Raw genomic sequence first — 25,846 nt, forward strand, 5'->3', positions numbered from 1 at the left:
AATTTTTACATCCAAACATATGAAAAACATTCTTTTTCGTCCGTGCGGAGAGAAAATATTTGCAAGTTACTTTAGGTTTACTGGCAGATAAATCCTTACCAAGCTACATAAAAATGGCCATAAATATCAAAAATATCGGCATTTCAGTTTAGCTTTGGATATAAATGGTGTATTTGAAAAGAAAAAAATCTTTTTTACATTATTTATTTATTTTTTGTTTATAGGGGGCTAATCACGGCATTTGATAACGAGATGCTGATGATGCTAATTTGTAGTAAATTTACATATAATTAACATCCCATCAAAAAATTTGGAAGTACTTCTAAAGGCACAACTTTAATCGCACTTTCAAGAAAGTCCTCCCAAAGATGTTCTTTATTTTAACTACTCAGGAAGTTCTTTTAATTATTTTTTTTAACTCCCTTTATTCATATTTTTAAAGGGAAATTTTAACTTTTTTTGTTTGAAAAAGTTTAAAAACAGAGTTAGAATTAATAAAATGGTGCAAATTATTTTGTCCAAAAAAATGCTAAATCTATTCTAGAAAACTTGCGAATTTTTGAAAATATTTGAGGTCAAGCGTTTCAAACAAGCGTCGGAATGCATTAAAATTCATAATAAATTTTAAAAATTATTTATTTATCAAAATATCACAAAATTTTTTAATTCACATCCAAAACATTTGAATTCGTATCACAGCTTAAGAAGTGATACAAATTCAGTGCAACGGCTGTTGTCCAGCCTATGACAAGCCCATGTTAAATTCATCGCTTCTGCGCCATTTTTGTACCACTTCTGGATCCAAAAAGATCATTTTCAGTACCTTTTTGGCGACTCTTTTTTTTTTTTTTTTTTTTTTTTTTGCTGGGATATAATATATTCCATAGTTCATAATATTTAGGACTAATGCAACTCCCATAAAAGTCAAACAAAAAGTTTTAACACAACAGACAATTGTAATATCGATAGAATTAACGTTGACATGCCACCAAAAATTATATTCCATTTGAACGTCTCCTTCTTCAGCCGAAATCGTCCGTTGAGCCTGCAAAAAGATGATTTTCTAACAGTGCACACCATTTCAAACCCCTGTACCTACACCAATAACAATGTGCACTCGTATTACTTATTTGTCACCGAATTATTTTATACACACAAACAATTTTTTTCTGATTCAATCACGAAATATATTGATCCAATTAATTTTTTAATTGAAATGTCTTCAATCACGAAAATGATAGTATCAATCACAGTTTTAATTGTGAATACAAAAAATTCTTGATTAAAAAATTAATTGATTTTATTAGCAAATTTCAATTAATTTTTTAATTGATTCAATTAAACATTTAATTAATGTTGATTGCAAAACTCAATTAATCTTTTTATTAAAAAAGGTAACTATTTTCAATTACTTTCTGAATTGGCTTAGAGTGTTTATTTCGATTAACGATTGATTGTTTGAAATACATTTTTAATTAAAAATTGAAAAAGTGTTCATTTCTTTTAATGACTTAGTCTTCCGAATGTGATTAAAAAGTTAATTTTATTAATTAATTTTTTAATAAAAAATTTAAAAATTTTCAATCATTGACCTAATTAACTTAATGTTTCTATATTGATTAAAAAGTTAATTGTATTAATTATTTTATTAATTGGAAAAATTCTCAACCTCAATTAACTTTTTAATTGGAAATATTTTGGTGATGTTTTTTTTTCTGTGTATTCATCTCATCAAATTTCGATCGAATGCCGTGATCCAAACTTTTAATCGTATCGACAATTTTTTCGGTACGATTATGAATTCGATATCGAATATCGTGATTAGCCACCAAGTTGGGGTTTTAGAAGTTCGTTCTCACTAATTGAAGATTGAATTATAATAATTTGAATTAGTAGTTCGATTAATCTCTAGCGGCATAAAGATAATTTACATGAACACCAACCATCGAAACTTTAGCCAGATCGGACTCTTAGCTTAGTTTTTACTTCGTGTGAAAGATGTGAGAGAGAGAGAGGTCTCTGTGACTTGGTTTTGGAAGATAATCATGTTTAATCGTGATAGCGCTGTGTGACTTCTTTGTATTTCGAAACTGCAATAAGTATCTCTCAAATCGAATGAAAAAACATCATGTATCTCCCCTCTTTTTGGGAGATAAAAAGTGTGAATATCGCTGTAAGTGTATTAACTACAAAGAGGACTTTGCGGAAAAATATATTGCCACATTTTCAAACTTTTGCTCATGGTTCCTAGGATAAGTACTTAACCGTCCACTCTCGTTTTTTTTTTTTTTTGAAATGAACAAGATCAAAATAATCCATTTTTTTTAAATAAACTTCAATAAACCTTGTTTATTTCAAGTACTTTTCAGCTTTTATAAAGCTAATTAATTAGTGTCTTAATAGAAAACTGATTAAAAAGCAATCGTAGAATTTAATATTCTTCATTATGCTTTTTTTTTGCTTGATAATTAAAATGGACTGCCTTTCGCATGAAAACTTAAAGAGAAAAGATTTAAGACTTTGAAAAGGTTATACTTGAGTATCGTTTTGTTTTTTTATGCCATATATTAATTTTATGTTTACTAAGTAAATTATATTCCTGGAAAATGCTTTAGTGGAGTCTTCCAGTTTTTGCTACCAATGTGGTTTTTCTAATGCCAGCTTAGGGGTTTGCACAATTTCAACTAAACTAAATAGGAGGAGGGCAGAGTGAAGAATCTTAATAAACCATCAAGGAGAGAACGAAGAAAAAAATTCAAAAGACTTAGTGAACTGAACTGCTTGAATGAATGAAAGCCAGCTGCTGCTAAAAAGGCTCAATGGCAGTTGTCTATCGAATTCGTTACGTTGTCACAGACACCTTCTTCTTCTCACTGGAATTTACTTCAATTACATGTAATTTATTCATTACATTCAAGTGTAAAAGATATTCATAGAAGTCAAAGTAAGGCAAACGACATGTGTATGAGGGTGAGCCTTTTTGTTGCGCTCTACCATAGGTAACAATAGCAAAAAATGTTCTTTCCATATTCCCTTGTCCCATTCCACTTTTTTTCCTTGCCACATAATATTCTTATGAAAGGAGACCTACGTATGAGTCAAAGAATGCAAGACAAAGTAATTTTTCTTGTTCGTCATGTTGAGATCTATGTCTCTGGCATTTAAGAAAGGTCACAGAGCTAATGGAAAACGTTTCCACCATTGAATGGTGAGTAGGTATATGCTTATGAGCGTTTTCAGTGGTGATGGTTATATCTTCATACATATGCAAATTTTATGTTGATAACATTTCATTCTTTTGGGCTTTCTGTTATATTCTTCTCCATTCTGTCACTAAGCTTCCGGAATTATTTTTATATTTTCTCATTTTTTCATTTCCTTCCACAGTTTAAAGTATGTGCTAAAATTGCAGCTTATTTTCAAGAGAGAGATGCTTATTTCTAAAGGCAGTCTTAATTGTTCTCGGGGAATTTGTCCATGATTGGGGATTATACTTTGAATAGATGACATGCAGGTGATGTATAAGAGTAATATTGAAGAAATTATTAATGTTGAAATTTCAACACTCTTTTCGTTTTGATTGTATTTTTTCATCTTGTTACGCAGTGTTGAATGTTACAAATATGTTTAGAAAGTGATTTAAAAATTGTAAACTTTAATGAATTTCAAATTCATATAGGTTCATAGGTGGTTTCATAATATAGTGAATTGGAAAGAAAATGAAAATAATACAGCTACTGCGGCACTCAACTCCATCATTTAACTTTGGCAAAGAAAAACTGATATGTTTGTGCAAATTTATCAAGGCAAAGTCGACTATGAAACCCCTTTTTTCGGAAAGTACACATTGGGCTTAGTGATTTATCCGAATTTATTCTGATAATTGGCTGATAGTTTCGCTGCAAGTATACGAACGAAAAAAACTGTTTTTCATATGTTTGGGTGTAAAAATTATATGTTTGGAACTCTAATTTTTTAACACAATATTTTTAAGTGCAAGCATATAAAGTTCATAAACTAGCATAACATGTTTGGGACATATATGTTAATATGTTTGGGACTGTTTGTAAATATTATATGCTTAGATGCAAACATATATTAATTTAGAAATACCCTATAAACATATATGTGTTTAGAAAGAGAGGCCTAGAGAGTAAGTAGCAAGTAAAATAATGGAAGTAACCAATTGGCGCCTTAAAAATATATCACACAAAGAAAATTTCATTAAAATTTTTTTCTACCAGTGTATGCCCTAAGGTGAACCATAATATGTTTGAACAATACAAACATATGTACCAATCCTAAAAATATATATGTTATATGCTTGAAGCATAATGTGTTTTTGGGTATATGTTACAGAAGCGATTTCTTTGAGGGTGTAGAGGATGCTGAAGAGGAATATAGGAGGTCCAAAACGATTGTCCATCCAACCATCTTGCAGTCTAAAGGGCTTTGCCCAAATAAATTTGACAAACATACTTTTCCTGCTCTTGTAGTTTCGTCAACGTATGTTTTTCAGCTGAAATCAAAACAATAATAATTCCAAAATATCTATAAAAAATCAGATTTTTTATGAAGTCCCTTGAATTAAAAAAATAGCATCCATGTCGCATAGTATGTTAAAGTTCAAGTATAGCCCGAATTTGCATATTATGGCCATATTTGTCCCAATCAGACTAGACATACATATGAAAAGTACTTTTTTTTAATTTGATTCAATATTATCCAAATTCAGATATAACATTATTCAGATAACAAATTCTGATAACATTATTAATTAATTAGATGCATAAGAACATGGTCATGTATTTAATAGGCACGCTGTTAAAACCAACAAAATTCAAATCAAGTCATCCAGGATCCACCGTGGTGCAAAGGTTAGTATGCCCGCCTAAGTGAGCCTGAAAAATCGGACTGCCACTATACCTAACCTAAGTCATCCAGGATCTACAGAGATCCAATCCAAAAAATAAAACGACCACAGATCCTATAAGACTTATAATTGTACTAAAATAAATAGATAGAGAATAAAAAGGCATACTAACATATACTAGACTCTAATGTCTTAACGATAGACCCTAATACGCATCATAAAACACATTAGCTGCACTCAAAAAAAACTTTACTTGGATCCAAAGATTTTGACCTTCATTTAAGGATTTTGGTATTGATTCCGAGCAAAGATGCGGCTTCTTTAAAATAAAGACATTTTTTAGGGACCTCCCTGGCTTTAATTCTAGGACCGATAAAATTAAAATTAGATACAGATCTCATTCATCGAATTTTTATTCTCTGTTTGCGATATATTAATAAAGGTATTAATGTACAAACAAATTCCAGTTTCAAAATCCAAATTATGCCAAGTACTTCAAAATAAAAACTGTTTTCTTAACGCTAAAAAAACTTTAAACCAAAGATGCAAATCCTTAAAATAAGTCTTATGGCGATTTCGATTGGGAAAAAAGGTGCAACATTCTCGAAATTGATTGCAACATATCAAGGACTGTCATAGATTTTGGATCCTTTATACCTCACAATATTATAAATTAACAATAACTTTGGAATTACACTATCATTTGGGTGAAATGTCAATTAGGGAAAAAGTAGTGTAACACCAAGGCAACATATTATTTGCGAATCGAAAACGCCCCTAGCCTATATTTGAAGCATTTTTATCTTAAGTTTAAAAATTCAATATGTCAGTTGAGTTAAAGACGATTTCTTTAAATTAAAAATGTTTTTCTTTATTTTAAGGAACATTTGCCCTACTTCAAAGATCTACAACTTCAACAGACGGACGCAAAATTTCAAGATTTGTGTCCTAAATTTAATGAAAAAAATTTTGAAGCAAGGATTATAAACTTTCTTTTAATTAAAATGTCATTATTTTAAAGAATGTTGTCCTTAGCATTGCGTAAATTTCGAGTCCTAAAATTTAAGTTGCATAATCTTCCATATTAGGTCAACATTTTTTCAGTGTGCGAAGCGTTAATGTTGGATCGACTTATTAGAATCAATGATTTCGTTACACATGATATGTTTATGGCCTACAAACAGAGAAGCATCTTGGAAAATTACAATTTTTACTTTGTCTCTTTTTACACTTGTCTCAGTGACTATTTCGAACTATTTGAACACGTCTGAAAAGTACGTTTAATCGAGGCATCCGTAGACGTTGACTTCCTCATTGGAATAGAATTTGTGATCAGGCAGATTAGCAAAACACCATGGTTTAGGGCTGGTTAGTACCGATTTCTCAGATTTCTCTTAAACGTCGACTTATCCGTAGTTTAGGTTATATATAGTTGATGCCTTTAGGCTATTCAGTCCATTGTGATGTAGAGCCCAATTTCATGTTTAGACCAATGCTAAGGCACCCTATTTTCTGTAGTAGAATCCGAACGCAGTTTTCAAATCACGGTAACTTCGATTGACTGTCATCGCGCTTGGTATTCAAAATTTCACATGTGAGTTGCTGTCTCATCCATATTAATTTCAACACTTACCCCCATTTTCATGAAGCTCCGTTAGTGCTACGTTAGCCAACGAACTTTTAAACCGTGATATCTACACATCTGTCATCTTGCGTATGTATTCCATATGCCAGTTGGAAACTTAACTGCTGAAAATGTTTCAGTTAATGTTAGGTTAGGTTAGGTTAGGTTATGTGGCAGCCCGATGCATCAGGCTCACTTAGACTATTCATTCCATTGTGATACCACAGTGGTGAACTTCTCTCTTATCACTGAGTGCTGTCCGATTCCATGTTAAGCTCAATGACAAGGGACCTCCTTTTTATAGCCGAGTCCGAACGGCGTTCCACATTCCAGTGAAACCACTTAGAGAAGCTTTGAAACCCTCAGAAATGTCACCTGCATTACTGAGGTGGGATAATCCACCGCTGAAAAACTTTTTGGTGTTCGGTCGTAGCAGGAATCGAACCCACGACCTTGTGTATGCAAGGCGGGCATGCTAACCATTGCACCACGGTGGCTCAGTTAATGTTAACCGGAGAAAAAATATTTCCATTTTTCTTTCTGTTAACTGCCAGTTAAAGCCTAACGGAGCTACATGAAAATGGCCGTTAATGTAATTAATTTCAAGTTTATTCCTAATCATTGCTGTTGTTTTTATTTCAGCTTAAAACCATGCATTGACTAAACAACTACAAGTGTAGCTTAACCAACAGAGGAAAAGAATGTTTGTCAAATTTATAGACTGCAAGATGGTTGGATAGACACACAGGTTTCGAAATTACCACATTCATATCATATCAACCAATTATCAGAATAAATTCAGGCAGTCCACTAAACCCAAAAGTGAACCACACTTGAACCTTTCGAAAAAAGGGGTACGGCTTATGCCGAAATAAATTCGTACAAACATATCTCTTTTCCTTTGCCACCGTCAAATAATCGATTTGAGTGCAGTTGGATGGGTTTATTTTGAGCGTGCTTCTCTTTTTTTCATTCGTGTTGTGTTGTTATTGTTGGTTTTTTTCTCTAATCATTGTTGTTGTTTTTGATTTCAGCTTAAAACCATGCATTGACTAAACTACAAGTGTAGCTTAACCAACAGAGGAAAAGAATGTTTGTCGAATTTTTTTGGGGCAAAGCCCTATTCCTAATTTAATATTTTTCTCTATACTTTTTGGTACTAAAAGGTACCAATTTCAGAAATAAACAAATTTGAATATCTTGCCAAATTTTACACAGTTAATTAAGATTATTTTATATTATATATATTATTTTAATATATTTTTGTACTTTATTAATACATAAATATACGTATTTCGAAAATTTCCAAAACAAAGGCAAAAAGCTTTAGATTTTTTCTCTTTTTCGAAAAATGTATTAAAATATTAAAAAATGAGGAACTTTTCTTACTAAACCACCAACTTCATTAAATCATGAATCACAAAGAAACAGCATATGTAAATACCACCAAGCCCAATCAATTGGGATATGTATTCCCCCCATTAGAAAACCAAGCCCTTTTAACCCTAATATAGCAAAAGTCATGGTACATTTAAAATGTTCGAAAAACCCAAAAGTCTTTTCTTTAAAGTAAGGGAAAAATAGGATATTTATACCCATGTCAAAATGGTTATGCTAGACATGGTCGTTGTTCTTTGAAGTTTTATGTGGGGAAAACATGAAAATGCTGCTTGATTGCTGATGATGTTCTGGCCAGCCATTCAATCGACAAGAAACCTAAACAATGCAGATGACACGATTTATTTTCACTACTTTTCCCTCATACTTAATTCACACACACACATATGGACCATCAAAAAGATGGCTCTCATAGGTGAGTCTTTTTCCAGTACAAAGCAAAAAAATATGCACATCATCCCTAAAGGCTAGGCAAAAAAGCAATAAAGCTTCTCTAGAGAATAAGATGGAAAGAAAATCATCATCAACAATACTGCCTTTTGAAGATAGTCTGACACATGCTGCGGTTAAGAATGAACACAAAATTCACTTCAAAGCAATTATCCTAAAGCGTTAAGGTCGATTGGAATATAGTGTCGAATGAAATATTTTAAAATATCTTGGGGCTTACATTTAAGTGTTGGCTAAGAAGTACGCTAAGAGCATCACTTGTTAAATTCATATTTAACGAGAAAAGCTTCATATACCTAAAAATAATAAAAAGAAAATATCACAAAATGAAAATGTTTTACAGCAAAAGGTTATACCCTGCGCCACACTGTGGAAAAGGTATTATAAGTTAGTGCATATGTTTGCAACACCCAGAAGGAGACGAGATAGACACATGGTGTCTTTGGCAACAAGTAAGGAAAGTTTAAAGTCGGGCGGGGCCGACTATATTATATCCTGCACCACTTTGTAGATCTAAATTTTCGATACCATATCACATCCGTCAAATGTGTTGGGGGCTATATACAAAGGTTTGTCCCAAATACATACAGTTAAATATCACTCGATCTGGACAGAATTTGATAGACTTCTACACAATCTATAGACTCAAAATTTAAGTCGGCTAATGCACTAGGGTGGAACACAATGTTAGTAAAAAAATATGGGAAACATTTAAATCTGAAGCAATTTTAAGGAAACTTCGCAAAAGTTTATTTATGATTTATCGCTTGATATATATGTATTAGAAGTTTAGGAAAATTAGAGTCATTTTTACAACTTTTCGACTAAGCAGTGGCGATTTTACAAGGAAAATGTTAGTATTTTGACCATTTTTGTCGAAATGAGAAAAACATATATATGGGAGCTATATCTAAATCTGAACCGATTTCAATCAAATTTGGCACGCATAGCTACAATGCTAATTCTACTCCCTGTGCAAAATGTCAACTAAATCGGAGCAAAAAATTGGCCTCTGTGGCCATATGAGTGTAAATCGGGCGAAAGCTATATATGGGAGCTATATCCAAATCTGAACCGATTTCAACCAAATTTGACACGCATAGCTGCAATGCTAATTCTACTCCCTGTGCAAAATTTCAACCAAATTGGGGTAAAACTCTGGCTTCTGGGGCCATATTAGTCCATATCGGGCGAAAGATATATATGTGAGCTATATCTAAATCTGAACCGATTTCTTCCAAAATCAATAGGGATCTATTCAAATTTGAAGTCGATTGGACTAAAACTGCGACCTAGACTTTGATTACAAAAATGTGTTCACAGACAGACGGACATCGCTATATCGACTCAAGAGCCACCTGGATATGACCTGATAGATGGACGAGTTGTTAAATCACTTCCAAAGAAAGGAGTGGTGCTACTCACAGTAATATTTAACTCAATTGTAAGATTAAGTTATTTCCCTGATAAGTGGAAATGTGCCAAGATTATTATGGTACCAAAACCTGGTAAACCCGAAAACATAATAACTTCGTATAGACCTATTAGCCTGCTGCCCATACTTTCGAAATTGTTTGAAAAACTCTTCCGTAAGCGATTATCTCCAGTTCTTGAATCATTCAATATATTGCCTGATCATCAATTTGGATTTCGACAGGGACATGGAACTCCCGAGCAGTGCCATAGAGTGGTTAATGTAATTAGAAATGCCCTAGAGAAAAAACTATACTGTTCATCAGTCTTCTTAGATGTTCAGCAAGCGTTTGATCGAGTGTGGCATCAAGGATTGCTGTACAAACTTAAGCATTTGTTACCCTCACCATTTTATCTGCTTTTAAAGTCATATTTACATGAGAGAACATTCTTTGTTAGCATCAATGATATTGATTCAGAAATTGGAAAAATTAAAGCTGGAGTTCCTCAAGGCAGTGTGCTTGGGCCTGTGCTTTATACAATTTTCACAGCTGACATGCCTGTAATGGATGAGGTAACATTAGCAACGTACGCAGATGACACAGCAATATTGGCGACTAATAAATGTCACAAAAAGGCTACTAAAAAAATCCAAAACCAATTAAATACAATGCAAGAATGGTACAAAAAGTGGAATATTAAGGTTAATGCCGAAAAATCTGGCCATGTTTCATTTAGTCTTCGAAGAAAGGAATGTCCTCCACCTGTATTCAATGGAACAGTAATAGAGTCAGCATACTCTGTAAAATATCTTGGACTTCACTTGGATAAAAGACTAACTTGGAATGAGCGCATTCGAATGAAAAGGCAGCATCTAAACATTAAAACAAAAAGAATGCATTGGTTGTTAGGTCAGAGATCTACACTAGTTTAAATAACAAAGTTCTGCTCTATAAAACAATTTTAAAACCAATATGGACCTACGGAATTCAATTATGGGGTACTGCCAGCAATTCCAACATAGAAATTCTTCAAAGATACCAATCAAAAACTTTGAGGCTTATTACTGGCTCTCCCTGGTTTGTCAACAACAACAACATTCACAAAGATCTCAACATTCCTCTTGTTAAAGACGAAATTAAAAAGTTTAGTAGTAATTATCTGAATAGATTAAGTTATCACTCTAATGTATTAGCAATTAATTTGTTAGATGATACCGATGAAGTAAGAAGACTGAAAAGGCGACATGTTCTTGATCTCCCTTTTATTTAAGTAAAGCTTAACTATCAATGTCATGTAAATATTAGATATTTTAAAGAATATATTGTTAGGTTCAATGGAGCCTAAACAATTCAGTTTAAGATATGTAACAAAAAATTTGCTTAATGTTTTGTAGAAAAATAGATTGCAAATAAACAGAATTATTAAAAAAAAAAAGATTTATATATAGCTCCCATAAATATATTTCGTCCGATATGGACTTATATGGCCCCAGAAGACAGAGTTTTACCCTAATTTGCTTAAAATTTTGCACAAGTAGAACAATTAGTAATATAGTCAAGCGTGCCAAATTTTATTGAAATCGGTTTAGATTTAGATATAGCTCCCACATATATCTTTCGCCCGATATGGACTAATACGGTCCCAGAAGTCACAGTTTTACCCCAATTTGGTAGAAATTTTGCACTAGGAGTACAATTAGTAGTGTAGTTAATTGTACCAAATTTTATTGAAATCGGTTCAGATTTAGATATAGCTCCCATATATATCGTTCGCCCGATTTGCACTCATATGAACACAGTGGCCAATCTTTTACTCCGATTTAATTGAAATTTTGCACAGGGAGTAGAATTAGCATTGTAGCTATGCGTGCCAAATTTGGTTGAAATCGGTTCAGATTTAGAGGCCAATTTTTAACTCCGATTTAGTTGAAATTTTGCACAGGGAGTGGGATTAGCATTGTAGCTATGCGTGCCAAATTTGGTTGTAAAATCGCCACTGCTTAGTCGAAAAGTTGTAAAAATGACTCTAATTTTCCTAAACTTCTAATACATATATATCGAGCGATAAATCATAAATAAACTTTTGCGAAGTTTCCTTAAAATTGCTTCAGATTTAAATGTTTCCCATATTTTTTACTAACATTGTGTTCCACCCTAGTACATTAGCCGACTTAAATTTTGAGTCTAAAGATTTTGTAGAAGTCTATCAAATTCTGTCCAGATCGAGTGATATTTAAATGTATGTATTTGGGACAAACCTTTACATATTGCTCCCAACACATTTGACGGATGTGATATGGTATCGAAAATTTAAATCTATAAATTGGTGCAAGGTATAATATAGTCGGCCCGCCCGACTTTAGACTTTCCTTACTTGTTTAATATGAATAAGAGACGAAAAGATTCAAGAAGGCTCTAAAAGCTATACACACCCTACATTACCCCACTGGATTGGTGGCACTATGAATGAGCATATCGTTCAATTCAACGTTAAATTGTCACAATAATTCGGAATAGCATACCTCTGGTGGTCGAGGTAAATCATATCTTGTGAATCGCAGAAAACGGTGGCCAAACCATTTCCGGACGATTATAGCAGTCTTCACCTCCTTCCCAGTATATTCGTCAGGTGTAGTCTCAATATTTCTTGGTGTCCGACGTATACGAGTAGATCTACGTCGACTGTGAGCAACAAAAGCAGTCCGATCCAATCTATTGAAATGTCTACTCTATCCGCTTTCTTGTGATTTGATAACGTGAATTTTATTTTTCTTTTGGAGGTGATTTGATGTACTAATAAGGTGCATTTTTTCGCTTAGGATTGTCGTAGTGGGTTCACTTTACTATGTTGCCTTTGGAGCAGTTGTTCCCAAGCTTCCCTCCCACATATGCTGGTTTGTGGGTACAAAACATGAACATATGGAGAGCCACTTAGAATGAAAGTATCAGTATTGCCTGATGCGTATATCACGAAGTACGCCATCTGTTGTCAATCCCGGTTTTGTAATTTGCGCACCAAGACTTAATCTTCATTTAATAAAACTTGTCATTTATTTATTTGTTTCATCATTTACTTAATTTGTATGAATTGAGTTCAATTCAGTTGAATTTATGGTCCTGATACTGTAACAGTCTATCAAGTGCACTTTTGGTTTCGCCGATTTCGTTTCGCTAATTTCGATGTCAAAAATTGGGGATTTATTTTTACTACACCAATGAGCGAAGAAAAGCTTTCAATAAATTAAAATGAATTATTTTAATTTTTGTTTTATTGCTAGCTATCTGAAAAGCCTCCATCAATTTTTAAAAACAAATTCGAAAAAAATCCAATGGCATATTCGTCAAATGTGTAAATTATTTAAAATCCATCAATTTCCATTTAGGATTTGGAAATAATTTCCACACACACATAGGCTAAGGTCTATGTATGTTTCACAAGGCATTAGACTTAAGCTTAAGGATATTGATATATGACGGTACTGCGGTTATTTCTTACATTTTGCATCAAACCATTGTATTATATATTCCCACTTGGATGAGATGTAAAATCCTTAGAATTCAATTTCAAAGACCATTTGAAACACTAATGATGTTCGTTTGCCTACACTCATACTCACTAGAGCTTTTGAAAAATCCATACCGCAAAAATACAACCAAAAATGCGTATCATTCTCCATTCCGGGAGAATGGAAAGGTGTTTTTCTTTTGTTTGCTTATTAAAACCATTCTTCAGGCCAAAGTACACTCGGGAATCAGCAAAAGAAGTTTCAGAAATTTTCCTTTGGTGAAAATACCTTCTTTAGAAATGGTATTAACTCAATTCTTTGGCTACCATTGGTTAGCCAAAAAAACAAAAGAAAGAAAATCAAATCCCATCCATGAGGGTTAGGCCTACTTTGTATAACCCATTTAGGTAGTAACGGTTCCTCATTTATTTGAGCATTGATGATGATTATGGCAAATTACTCTTGGCTTGGCCAGTATTATTTTGTCCCCGGCCCCATCGAAAGTCGAAAAGTGTTTGCAGACTAAGTTTACACATTACGCTGAACTCACCAAGTGGGTGAACAAGTAAAACAACAGCACTTGAGAATAAAAATGAAACAGCACTCCATTTTCAGTGAGTAAACACGAACTTTAAGACGAACAATGAAAACGATGGCAAAGTAGAAATAAATCCTTGGTTAAATATGGCAAATTCTTGTTTTTTTTTTTGTTTTGAAGGCAAAGAATAATGCAAAGGCCAGCAAGAAATATTTGCAGTGCAATACTTTTGTGTATAAGTGTAGCCGTTGCTATTCCATCAACCACTTGAAGCCAAAGACAGAAATTGGGCAAAGTTGGGATCGTTAATACCACACAGTCCGTAATTCAACCATCCAGGTGTTGGATGTCTGGCTTTTTGGGAGAAGTTTTTATTTCACTTGAGCGTGGGTTGCGTTACAATTGAAAATTAAATTTTCCCGGAAACACTATAAAGCTTATTAGGACAGGACATTAGGTTAACTGGTGTGATGGTGGGGCAAAGGGGGTTTCGGCATCTCCATTTTTGACGACATGCAAACGTGTAGAACTTCATGAAATGAATCAATACGAAATGAAGACCAAAAAGGACCGGAAATAAACAGCAAAGTTTGTTTGCTTACTTAAATTATACACAACATTTCCCAAGTGGTTGAGCTGCACAGGGGGAAAGGTAAAATAAAATAAATTATTAACATTAATATTTTACAATAAGAAACTTCTAATAGAATTTTACGAAATCTTTTTTTTTTGTCTTTTTACGGGAAAACGATGCGTATAATGAAATTCATTTTAGCAGATTGGGGATGCGACAAGAAAAGTTGTATTTGTGGCATTTATTTACGGAAATTCCATTTGAGATCATAACTAAGAAAATCGACTGCTTCTGGGGATTTCATTCCAGACATTATAAATATTTAAAGATAAAGTTCAAATAATTATTTATTCATTTTTTTAAGATATCCTTTTAACATATTAATATCCGCCTATCATATTTAAAGCCTATTTTCTCATCACATTGTAAATCCTATTCGCTCATACCATTTTGTCGTTTTTCCCCCAAGAAGAAAGTTTAGTTGTTCATTTTCAAATTGGGTACATGTTGTCTGTCGCTAAAACTGGCTGATTGATTCAATTGGAAGGGGTGAATCGATTAACTTCAATTTGGCTAAAGTTGAAATTTTAGTCTACACGGAAGAAATATTTTTCAATCATGAAATTAGTTAATCCAACTAATTAATTATATGAAATTTGTTCAATGTCAGCATTAATAATATCCAATTCAAAAATAATATCCAATTCAATTAATTTTTTGTTATTGAAATTTGTTTTGATTAAAAAATTCATTGCACCAATTAATTTTTTTTAAATCTCTTTCAAATTCAATTAAAATAATAATTGAAAATATATTGTTGATATGTTTTCTGTGTACCACTGAAAGCAGGGAATATCTTGATACGTACAAAAATTGTAACATTTATAGGGTGGTCCTGGATTTTTTCGGCATTTTTTTTTAACTACCTGATTTGAATGTGGCTTGAGGCAGAAGGATATAGTTTAAGCCTAATAAATCAGATATTTACGTGTCTTGTTTTACAAGACTGGCCGTTTGGTTCAATTCGAGGGGATGAAATGATCCATTACAAATTTGTTGTAAGGTATTTTGGTGGTCATGTTACGTTTTCGTTCGCATTCATTTTCGCTGATTTTCAGCTGTTTTTCGTTTTATATGCGAACGAAGACTAGAATTCGGATATCAGAAACAGAGAATGAAGCCGCCGAGTCGCGCCGCCGATTTTAGCCGTCGCCGACCCGTTTTTAGCAGTAGACGCCGCCGCCGAATATGTCGACTCATCTCGACTCAAATTTAGCCGCCAATTAATCTAAAATATTTATTTATATCAGAAAAATTTAATAATATTTGTTATAGTTTTTGCCAAAATTTTGAACTTTCCACCTTCAATGAATTATTATCAAGTTGCTATAATAGTTTTACAAAAATTTAGCTCAAAAAATTTGAATGAAATGTAAATTTGAATGCAGGATTGGTTGTACAACTAATCACATTACAATTCGGAAAACTTCAAATTGATTTTATAATAGATAATTTTGCGCCGCCGAATAGATAATTTTTTATCGGCTTAGCCGTCAAGCCGCCGCCGCCGGAGGCAAATATTTAGTGTCAGCCGCCGCCGACAAAAATGGGTCGGCTTCATTCTCTGATCAGAAATATGTAGGCTGTAAGATATTATCGAGTATGGCGTATACGTAACGTTTTTTCCCTAACCATAAATATTGGCATTACTCATTCGATATGCAGTCCCATTTTGGACGTTTTTTACTGTCATACACAATTTTCAATTCAGTAAGAGTAGTAATCTATAAAGAAATATATAAATGAACATACCATACATATTAAACTGGTTGATATGTCGATATCTAATTAACGGCACATAGAGCTTTTTAATTAGATTTAAATGACACAGCATGCACAGTAGATCGATTCATAATAACTTTATAAAATATCAATTAGCTTTTTTAATTGATTTAAAAAATTGAAGCATTTGCCTTCAAATAGATTAATTCAAACAAAATGAACCTTAATTTTGAAGTCTAAATTCCCTTCCGTTACTAGTTGGAAAGCAATGTCATTAAAAAATAAGTAAGGAAAGTCTAAAGTCGGGCGGGGTATAGGAAAATTTGATTTTGATTAAAAAAATACTAATATTGGAGCTATATCTAAATCTTAACCGATTTAAATCAAATTTAGCACTCTTGATGATACTATGAATTGTATTCCATGTGCAAAATTTCAAGATAAAACTCGGGCTTCTGGGGCCATATAAGCCCATATAGGACGGAAAATATATATGGGGACTATATCTAAATCTGAATCGATTTAAATAAAATTTAGCACACTGGACGATACTACTAATTGTAAAATTTTAAGCAATTCAAAGTAAAACTCTGGCTTCTGGGGTCATATAAGCGCATATCGGGCAAAATATATATATATATATATATATATATGGGAGCTATATCTAAATCTGAACCGATTTCTTCCAAAGTCAATAGGGTTCTATTCTGACCCAAAACAGAAACCAAATTTGAAGTCGATTAGAGTAAAACTGCGAACTAGACTTTGATTACCGATCCTGAGCACTATTGCCAAAGACACCATGTGTCTATCTCGTCTTCTTCTGGATGTTGCAAACATATGCTTTAACTTATAATATCCTGTTCCACAGTGTGGCGCAGTGTATAAAAACATAACTAAATGCAAAGTGTGCGCCCTAAGTGTTGCCAAGATTTTGATTTTATTGTCGTTGGGCAATATTTGAGAAGTGTACAAAAAATTTGTCAGCTTTAGTTTGCATTCAACTCAGCTGTACTGTCACCAGGGTTGGCCTGTCGCAAACTGTGACTTTTGCGACATACGTTTACGACGGTATAATACGTATGTCGCAAAAGTCGTAAACCTAGTGTTTCTACACTACACCTAATTTGGAATTAAAGAAATTGGGAATATTTTTTAATTTAATTTAGTTAGGCTCCCCGATAAAAGGTATGCAAATAATATTTATTCAAAGCTCTACTAGATTTACATCTCTTATTCACAACTTCAAAGTATTCTTGGTTTTGTGGTCCATAATGTCCATCCAAGCTTTAGTTGCATCAACGAATGACTAGCTACAATTTTGAAAATTTGTAATTTGTATGGAAGTTGGCTATAATAAGCCAAAAAGTGATTTTTATAAAATTCTCTCTAAACAGCAATTCACTTATGCAAGACTTAAGTAGTTGTCCTTCCTTCCAGTTTCTGCAGTAATTTGTGAAAGGTTAACTATGAACGAGTACCGACCGTCGAGTAGTTTATAGTAATTTTGGCTTCGAGTTTCCAATTGAAATAACTATATTCTCAAGTTTTTCAAACTCGTTAATAATTTTATGAACATTCCTGAGAAATGAAACTTCTTCGCATATATCATCATCTTGGATATCATTCGCTGCCTATCTGAAGGGTCCGAAGTATTTGGAGTTTGCGACATTTGCTACTTTTTCTACATTTACGACATGTATGTGACGTTTACAACTTTGCGACAGTCGCAAACCTTAAAAAGTTTGATACAGACCATCTCTGACTGTCACTGAAATCTATACCCACGTTTAGTTGATAAAATTGTTTAGACATTATTGAAACAAAGAACATCTCCTTGGGCTAGGGAACATTTCGCAAAGAAAAAATGCTTTGCTTTAAACATAAGTTAATTTATATTTATCACACACTTACCCCAATTTTCATGAAGCTCCGTTAGTGCTACGTTAGCTAACGAACTTTTAAACCGTGATATCTACATATCTGTCATCTTGCGTATATACTCCATATGCCAGTTAAAACTTAACTGCTGAAAATTTTTCAGATAAAGTTAACCGGAGAAAAGATATTTTCATTATTCTTTCTGTTAACTGGCAGTTAAATCCAAACGGAGCTACATGAAAATGGCCGTTAATCAATTTAATAAACTTTACATTAAAAAACAGGAAGACAAATTTTTACCAAGTTTAGGAAATTTTGATTATTTTTCGAAAATTTTATGTACATAGTATTACACACGCTGACATCACCCCGATATCACAAAAATAAGTTCATACTTTTCAACAAATTCAAGAAACTTTATTAGACATAATTATTTTTTTCATTTGTTAAAGAAAATTTTGTAGTTTGAAGAATTAAATTGGAATTCAAAATTACTAGAATATCTTTAGTGTCACACGAAGTTCAAGATGGACGCATTTATAGTAAAATTTACAAATTTAAAGAAGAAATGAAGTATTTTGTGAGAGGTACGAATTTAGTAAATCTTTATGCTTCATTTGTGTATAATTTTGTCCCCCGTTTTTAGTTCATTTAACTAACGTACGCAAAAAAAAAATATTAGAGCAAAGGAAACTTTCTCCAAACATAATAATTCCATGAACTAAAATAAAGTTAAATTGGCTTTAGTGAAAAAGAGGGTTAACTTTTTGTTTTTGAGTGTATATATATCCAAACGTTATCTAATACCGAACACTATGCCAACTCTATTACAATTTGTTAAAATACCACTAATACAATTTTCCACAATTATAAATCACGTGATTTTAATTGATTTATATAACAGCATTATTATTCACCCAACCACCATTATATATGCAATGTAGTATGTCGTGTAGCATTCATATTGCAGCTTATAAACAAGGACATGGAAATGTAAACATTATTTAAATGAAATGGCTTAATTGAATTTATCCATATTTAAATTACATTTTGTGAAAATATCTGGAAAATTGTTAACTGCAAAACGATAGGGAAAGTATACAATTATTTTCTCACTCCTATGGGCTTTATAACACTATCAGAATCACATGTGTTAGTCCGTCGTAAAAGTCCTTGTTTTCTGGTTTCGTCTCAAGTTCATTAGCACGGTCAAGTGGTATTAATTGCGATATCCATAGCACATGGAGATAGAAAGAGAGAGAGAGTATGGAAATGATTGTGCGTATATTTCACCTGGTCATGGGCAATATTCATGAAATGTATAACAAACATGTAGCCATATAAACCACTATAATGAATGAATGAATTAAACGCACCAGAATTGTTATTGTTGCTATAAAAACAAAACAAAAATACACTCATGCATACCAATACTTGTAATAAGTTTATTTATAAATAATTATATTATATTGATATTAATGGCTTTGCTTAAAAGGCAACCATCTATTATGAAAGAGGAAACTCACAACTATATGTTGTTGATATTAGTTTTATTTGAATTCCCAGCCATATTAATTCAATGCCCGTAGTATACTGTAAAGGAAAAATTGCATTTGTGGGGAATTCATTGGAATTTATTCTATTCCAATTATTCCCTTTTCACTGCAAAATAGCTATACTGAAAATAATTAATATAGGCCTATTTGTGTTATAGCTCCCATACACACAATTTTTTTCTGATTCAATAACGAAATTAATTGATCCAATTAATTTTTAAATTGAAATTAAACTCAATTAATACTTTAATTGGAAAAAATTTCGTGAAAATTTTTTTCTATGTATATAATGATATCGCGATTTTATTTATTTTTTATACAATTTGCATTTTTCCCAGCCATTTTAATTCAATATTTTCTCCTGCAGAGAAAAGAATATTTTTTGCCTTCAATCACGAAATTAATTTACCAATTAATTTTTAATTGAAATGTCTTCAATCACAGAAATTATAGTATCATCACCAAAAGTCAATTAAAAATTTAATTGAAACAATTAATTTTCAGATTGATTTTTCAATTTTCAATTAAACAAATTTTTTGAATCAATTAAATTGTAAATTTATTATTTTTTAAAATTCAGTAAAATTTTTAATTGAAAAAATTTTGATATTATTTGTTTCTGTGTAATATACTTTAGGCAAATTAATAGCCTTTGTGGGAAATTCCAAATAAGTACCTTTTCACTACAAATTAGCTAAAGTGAAGAAGGTTGGTATAGGTCAGTTTTTGATATAGCTCCCATATAGACTTATAACGATAGAATATTTCATGTAGCTCACGGTCTGCTCATTTTATTTCTTTTCGAATTCTTAATTGTATTCACATCTGCCATTAATTTAGACCTTTAGACCTCATGAATGACAAGCTGATTGAAATTGGATCGTATTGTAGAATATCTCCTATTACATATAGACTAATCTCTCTTAAATATGTAGAAAATTCAAATGTATGAGATTTGAAATACTGATGTTTTTTAATCAAAAATAAAGTGTACGGTTATTCTGATATAATCTCCAAATTGAGCAACTTCTTAACATATAGAAACCTCAATTTAATGTCATTTTTTATTATTTAGTCATATTATTCCAGTGTTCAAATAGCCTTAACATAGAATGATCTCTCAGACAAATTCATATTTTAACAAGTAAGGCGGGGCTGACTATATTATACCCTGCACCACTTTATAGATCTAAATTTTCGATACCATATCACATCCGTCAAATGTGTTGGGGGCTATATATAAAGGTTTGTCCCAAATACATACATTTAAATATCACTCGATCTGGACAGAATTTGATAGACTTCTACAAAATCTATAGACTCAAAATTTAAGTCGGCTAATGCACTAGGGTGGAACACAATGTTAGTAAAAAATATGGGAGACAGTGGCAGTGGCGATTTTACAACGCATTGGCACGCATAGCTACAATGCTAATTCCACTCCCTGTGCAAAATTTCAACTAAATCGGAGTTAAAAATTGGCCTCTGTGGTCATATGAGTGTAAATCGGGCGAAAGTTATATATGGGAGCTATATCTAAATCTGAACCGATTTCAACCAAATTTGGCACGCATAGCTACAATGCTAATTCTACTCCCTGTACAAAATTTCAATTAAATCGGAGTAAAAGATTGGCCACTGTGGTCATATGTCAATAAAATTTGGCACACTTGACTATACTACTAATTGTACTCGTAGTGCAAAATTTCAACCAAATTGGGGTAAAACTCTGGCTTCTGGGACCGTATTAGTCCATATTGGGCGAAAGATATATATGGGAGCTATATCTAAATCTGAAGCGATTTCAATAAAATTTGGCACACTTGACTATATTACTAATTGTTCTTCTTATGCAAAATTTTAAGCAAATTAGGGTAAAACTCTGGCTTCTGGGGCCATATAAGTCCATATCGGGCGAAATATATATATATATGGGAGCTATATCTAAATCTGAACCGATTTCTTCCAAAATCAATAGGGTTCTATTCTGAGCCAAAACACATACCTGTGCCAAATTTGAAGTCGATTGGACTAAAACTGTGACCTAGACTTTGATTACAAAAATGTGTTCACGGACAGACGGACATGGCTATATCGACTCAGGAGCCCACACTGAGCATTTTTGCCAAAGACACCATGTGTCTATCTCGTCACCTTCTGGGTGTTGCAAACATATGCACTAACTTATAATACCCTGTTCCACAGTGTGGTGCAGGGTTTAAAGATGGTTTATATCGAATAATATTTGGTAGCGATATCTCTTAAATTCAACGAGACTTAGGAGACGAATTTTGAATTGAAACGAGAAAAACAAATATATGGCCGCTATATCCAAATCTGAACCGATTTCAACCAAATTCGGCATGTACAGCTAAAATATTAATTCTATTCCCTGTGCAAAATTTAAAGCAAATTAGGGCTTCTGGGGCCGTAAAAGTGCATATCGGTAGCTATATCTAAATCTGAACCGATTTCTGCCAAATCCAGCACACTTTACGACACTATCAATTGCACTTCTTGTGCAAAATTTAAAGTAAATCAGGTTCTATTCTGACCCAAAATAAATAATTGTGCCAAATTTGAAGTCGATTGGACTTAAATTGCGACCTACACTTTGATTACAAAAATGTGTTTACAGACAGACGGACGGACGGACAGACGGACATGGCTAGATCGACTCAGGGGCCCACCCTGAACAATATTGCCAAAGACACCATATGTCTATATCGTCTCCTTCTGGGTGTTGTATAAAGACCGTACGGATTAAATATGTAAAATGATATATTTTAAAATTTATTATTTTAATATAGTAACCGCGAAAATTTCTATGTGAAAACCGAACATAGTACCGGCCTAAAGCAACATTCTGCAACATTCTCTAAATTGATTGCAAAATATAAAGGACACTGTCATAGATTTTAGAACCCGTATCCCTCACAATAATATGTATTACAATAACTTTGGAATGACACTATCGAAAATACAATGAGAAAAAAATTATTGTAACACCAAAGCAACATATCTTCTTGCGAAACGAAAACGCCTTTAGTTTATTCCCATAAAATTTTCACTAAAAAATTGTTTATCAATAATTTCAATTCCGCAGAGGAAGAGCTAATCAATTTTAAAATATCATCTATTAAATTAGTTTGTGAACTCTTCATACTCTAATGTACAATGTTTGAGGGAGGTAAATTTAAACAAATATTTGCTGAATATATAAAAACGAAAAACTACGTAAACTTACGCAAATTTTATTTGCATAAAAATCGACAGTGATGAGAAAGTCTAAATATAAATATGTATATTTGTATATGTTCGATGTAAACATACAATTCGAACGAATAAATGTTGGTAACCCAAAGCAAATATTTGGCAAACTTTTCAAAGAAAAACGCAAAACAATGGCTATTGAAATGGAAGGAAATATATATCTCTCTCATATATATGAACATGACAATTTTTGAGTCCGATAGTCTCTAATTGCTACGCTGAGAAAACAGTGAACCCATCAGAAAGAAAAATGTTGGTTAAGACAAGAATGGCTTTAGCGCCATACGAAGTTCATTATTGGTAAAATTTTAATAATTCTGACTTACATGAATTTTTTATGCTTAGTTTGTGTATAATTTTTCCCCTTATTTACTTCATTTAACTAACGTATGCAAAAAAAAATTTTAAAGGCAAGGAAACTATCTCAAAACATAATAATTCAAAAAATAACTGGTTTCACCAATCTTATGCAAATTTAATATACAATGTCAGATGAGTGTTTTAAAAATGATAGCAACCTGAATTTCGTTGCAAAACATATCAACCACCCTCACATTTTCAGATATATGAGCATAGATAGCACAGAAACCGTTCAACCGTTGCAATTTTAGAATTCTTCCCACAAGTACAAAGCAACACTCATTAGTAGTAGTAGTAGTAGTTTGTAAGAGTTATTTTTATGCGAAACTGACGAAAACGAAAAACAACATTTTGACTCTTCGTTTTTTGGTTTTTGTAAAAAGTCGATTGTTCGAAAAGTCGATATTTAAATTGGAATTGTGAAGAAAATTTTATTTTTATTATAAAGAAGTTAATACTTTAAATATGTATTGTGTTTCATTAAATACGTTAAAATAATCAAGCCTGACGACATTTATTTATTTTATTTTTATTTACTTTTTTACAATCGAAAATTAAATGATTCAATAAAACAAAATCATAATTTATTAAATTTTATTTTTGCTAATATAATTAAAAAAAAAATTGTCACGATTTTTTTTTATGTCCAAGGAAAAAATTTAATAAATTCTACTATATATATTGTATTCCTAAATGTTATTATATTATATATTATATTACTAAATTTACAACTTCTAATTTGTATTATCTAAATTTATGCTTTGTACAAACATATATGGACAAATTTATATACAAATGTAGCGTATTAATATTTGGTTTATACAAATACATGAATTTACTCATATACATATACATGGGTATTTATATAGTAGGATCAATTTGTTATTTTTATATATATACAGTTAGTTATGCGAGCCTCTAGGCTTCGGAAATCCTAGTTATGTTTGTTATTGTAATTAACTGTGATACGAAATGGCAGTGTTTTGTTAGCAATTTTGTATTTGTTTTAGTTTACACCAGAAACTGTGGGTTTTGTTTTTTGGATGTGTGTTATTGGTGTGGTTCTTTGTGGTTAAATATTTGTGACACTGGTTTTAGCTGGCAACAGGGGGGGGGAGTAATATCTTTAAGTCATATCATAAACTTACCACAATACGCCTTACGCGTGTCATTCTCTAGTGATTGCTACTGGATCCAATCTTAGTGCCCCAAAGGCAATGGTAACACACAATGTCAGCGCTAACCGGAAACGGATGTTGTTTTTTTCTTTTTTTTTTTTTTTTGTATAACGGTTGCTTTGATCAAAGGTGGTTTTTTGATGTTCTTGCAGTAATTGGCTTTATTTCAGCCCCACAACAATATTTTAATATACTTTTAGTTTCATGGAAATCACAGTATTTAATTGTATACTTATACAAATATGTTTGTGTAAAGTTATGTATTAGTGAATATAAAGGATAACAAAATCAGATGAGTTGCCCAAGTTGTATATATTTTTGCCTTTGATTTACATCTGGAAAAAAAAACCCCATGGAGAAAGAAAATTCCCAAAGTATTTCGGGTTAGATTTTGTCTCTTTTTAGTTTTCAGATTGTTGTCATTAACAATGGCATAATGTTCTCTCACATAGGGTTTAACCATAAATCCACATAAATACGCGTGTTATGGTGTATATCCCTAAAGTATGCCTTCAACCAACAATGCGGGTCTTTTTAATGAAATCATTCACCAACACACATACACTCGTTCTATGTTAACGCTAAAATTATTTTTTTTACGGTCCAATATTTTCCTTATATACTCTAGGGAAAGGATTCTCGAAATTATAAAACTCTATTCAATACAATTTTATACGATTTCACTTTAAAACACAATTAAATGGCATTCTATATCTCTAATTGCCTTATGGAATATATTTTCTCTTTTGCCAAAATTAAATTTTCTTGCTTTATAGCAAAGCGTTTTGTTTGTGTTTTTTCTTTTATTATTTCTCCAGTTTTTAGTATTTATCGACTGTTTAACCGCACGTCTCAGATGAAACTGAAAATTTTGCGAGATTTGTTGAAGATAAAATACCCCCTGGAAAAATTGTTTCTACACATTACGTATCTCTACTATGTTCTCTCATTAATCAACAATGTGAATGAGCGTAACTATTCTAGGGAAAGAGAGAGAGAGAGAAAGAGTATAAGCATCTTCCACATTTTGTGTTTATGTTATTGTGGAAAATTACGAAGAAAAAACTCCAAAGTTCATGGTAGCTATCAGCATGTGGTTTTTCTTTGCTTACGTATGGTAGCTAGAGAATAAAAGAGAATATTGCAAATGTTTATTGTTTACAATAGAGAGAATATTATTTGACAGTGTTGCCAAGTTGTGAGTAGGAACTATTTGTTATGTGACCAATTTTTATCTATAAAAGAATGTGTGAATATATTGTAATATGTATATTATATAAATTAAAAAAATGAAATAAAATTAAATAAGATAGATTAATAAATGAATAAATATGACCCTATTTGTAAAAATTGAAGGATACATATATGAATAGTTCCCATATTCCTATACACCAAACAAAAACGAACCCAACACAAGAAAAAGTAGGTTTATTTTAGA

At 32.1% G+C, this 25,846-nt stretch overlaps 1 protein-coding gene across 3 annotated transcripts in view; it reads right to left on the bottom strand.

Annotated features, from left to right (window-relative positions):
* Dpp10 (Dipeptidyl peptidase 10) overlaps positions 1 to 25,243 on the bottom strand; it is a 114,493-nt gene extending 89,250 nt beyond the window's left edge. For 2 of the 3 annotated variants that reach the window (XR_012718637.1, XM_075293076.1), the window contains exon 1: positions 24,379 to 25,243. The gene's annotated coding sequence lies outside the window, so the exon portion shown is untranslated. The remainder of the gene's footprint in view (positions 1 to 24,378) is intronic. The other variant, XR_012718638.1, reaches the window with a different exon arrangement.
* Positions 25,244 to 25,846: the final 603 nt, after the last annotated feature.

The sequence above is a fragment of the Haematobia irritans genome, chromosome 2 (assembly GCF_050003625.1).
Source record: "Haematobia irritans isolate KBUSLIRL chromosome 2, ASM5000362v1, whole genome shotgun sequence".
Lineage (NCBI taxonomy): Eukaryota > Metazoa > Arthropoda > Insecta > Diptera > Muscidae > Haematobia > Haematobia irritans.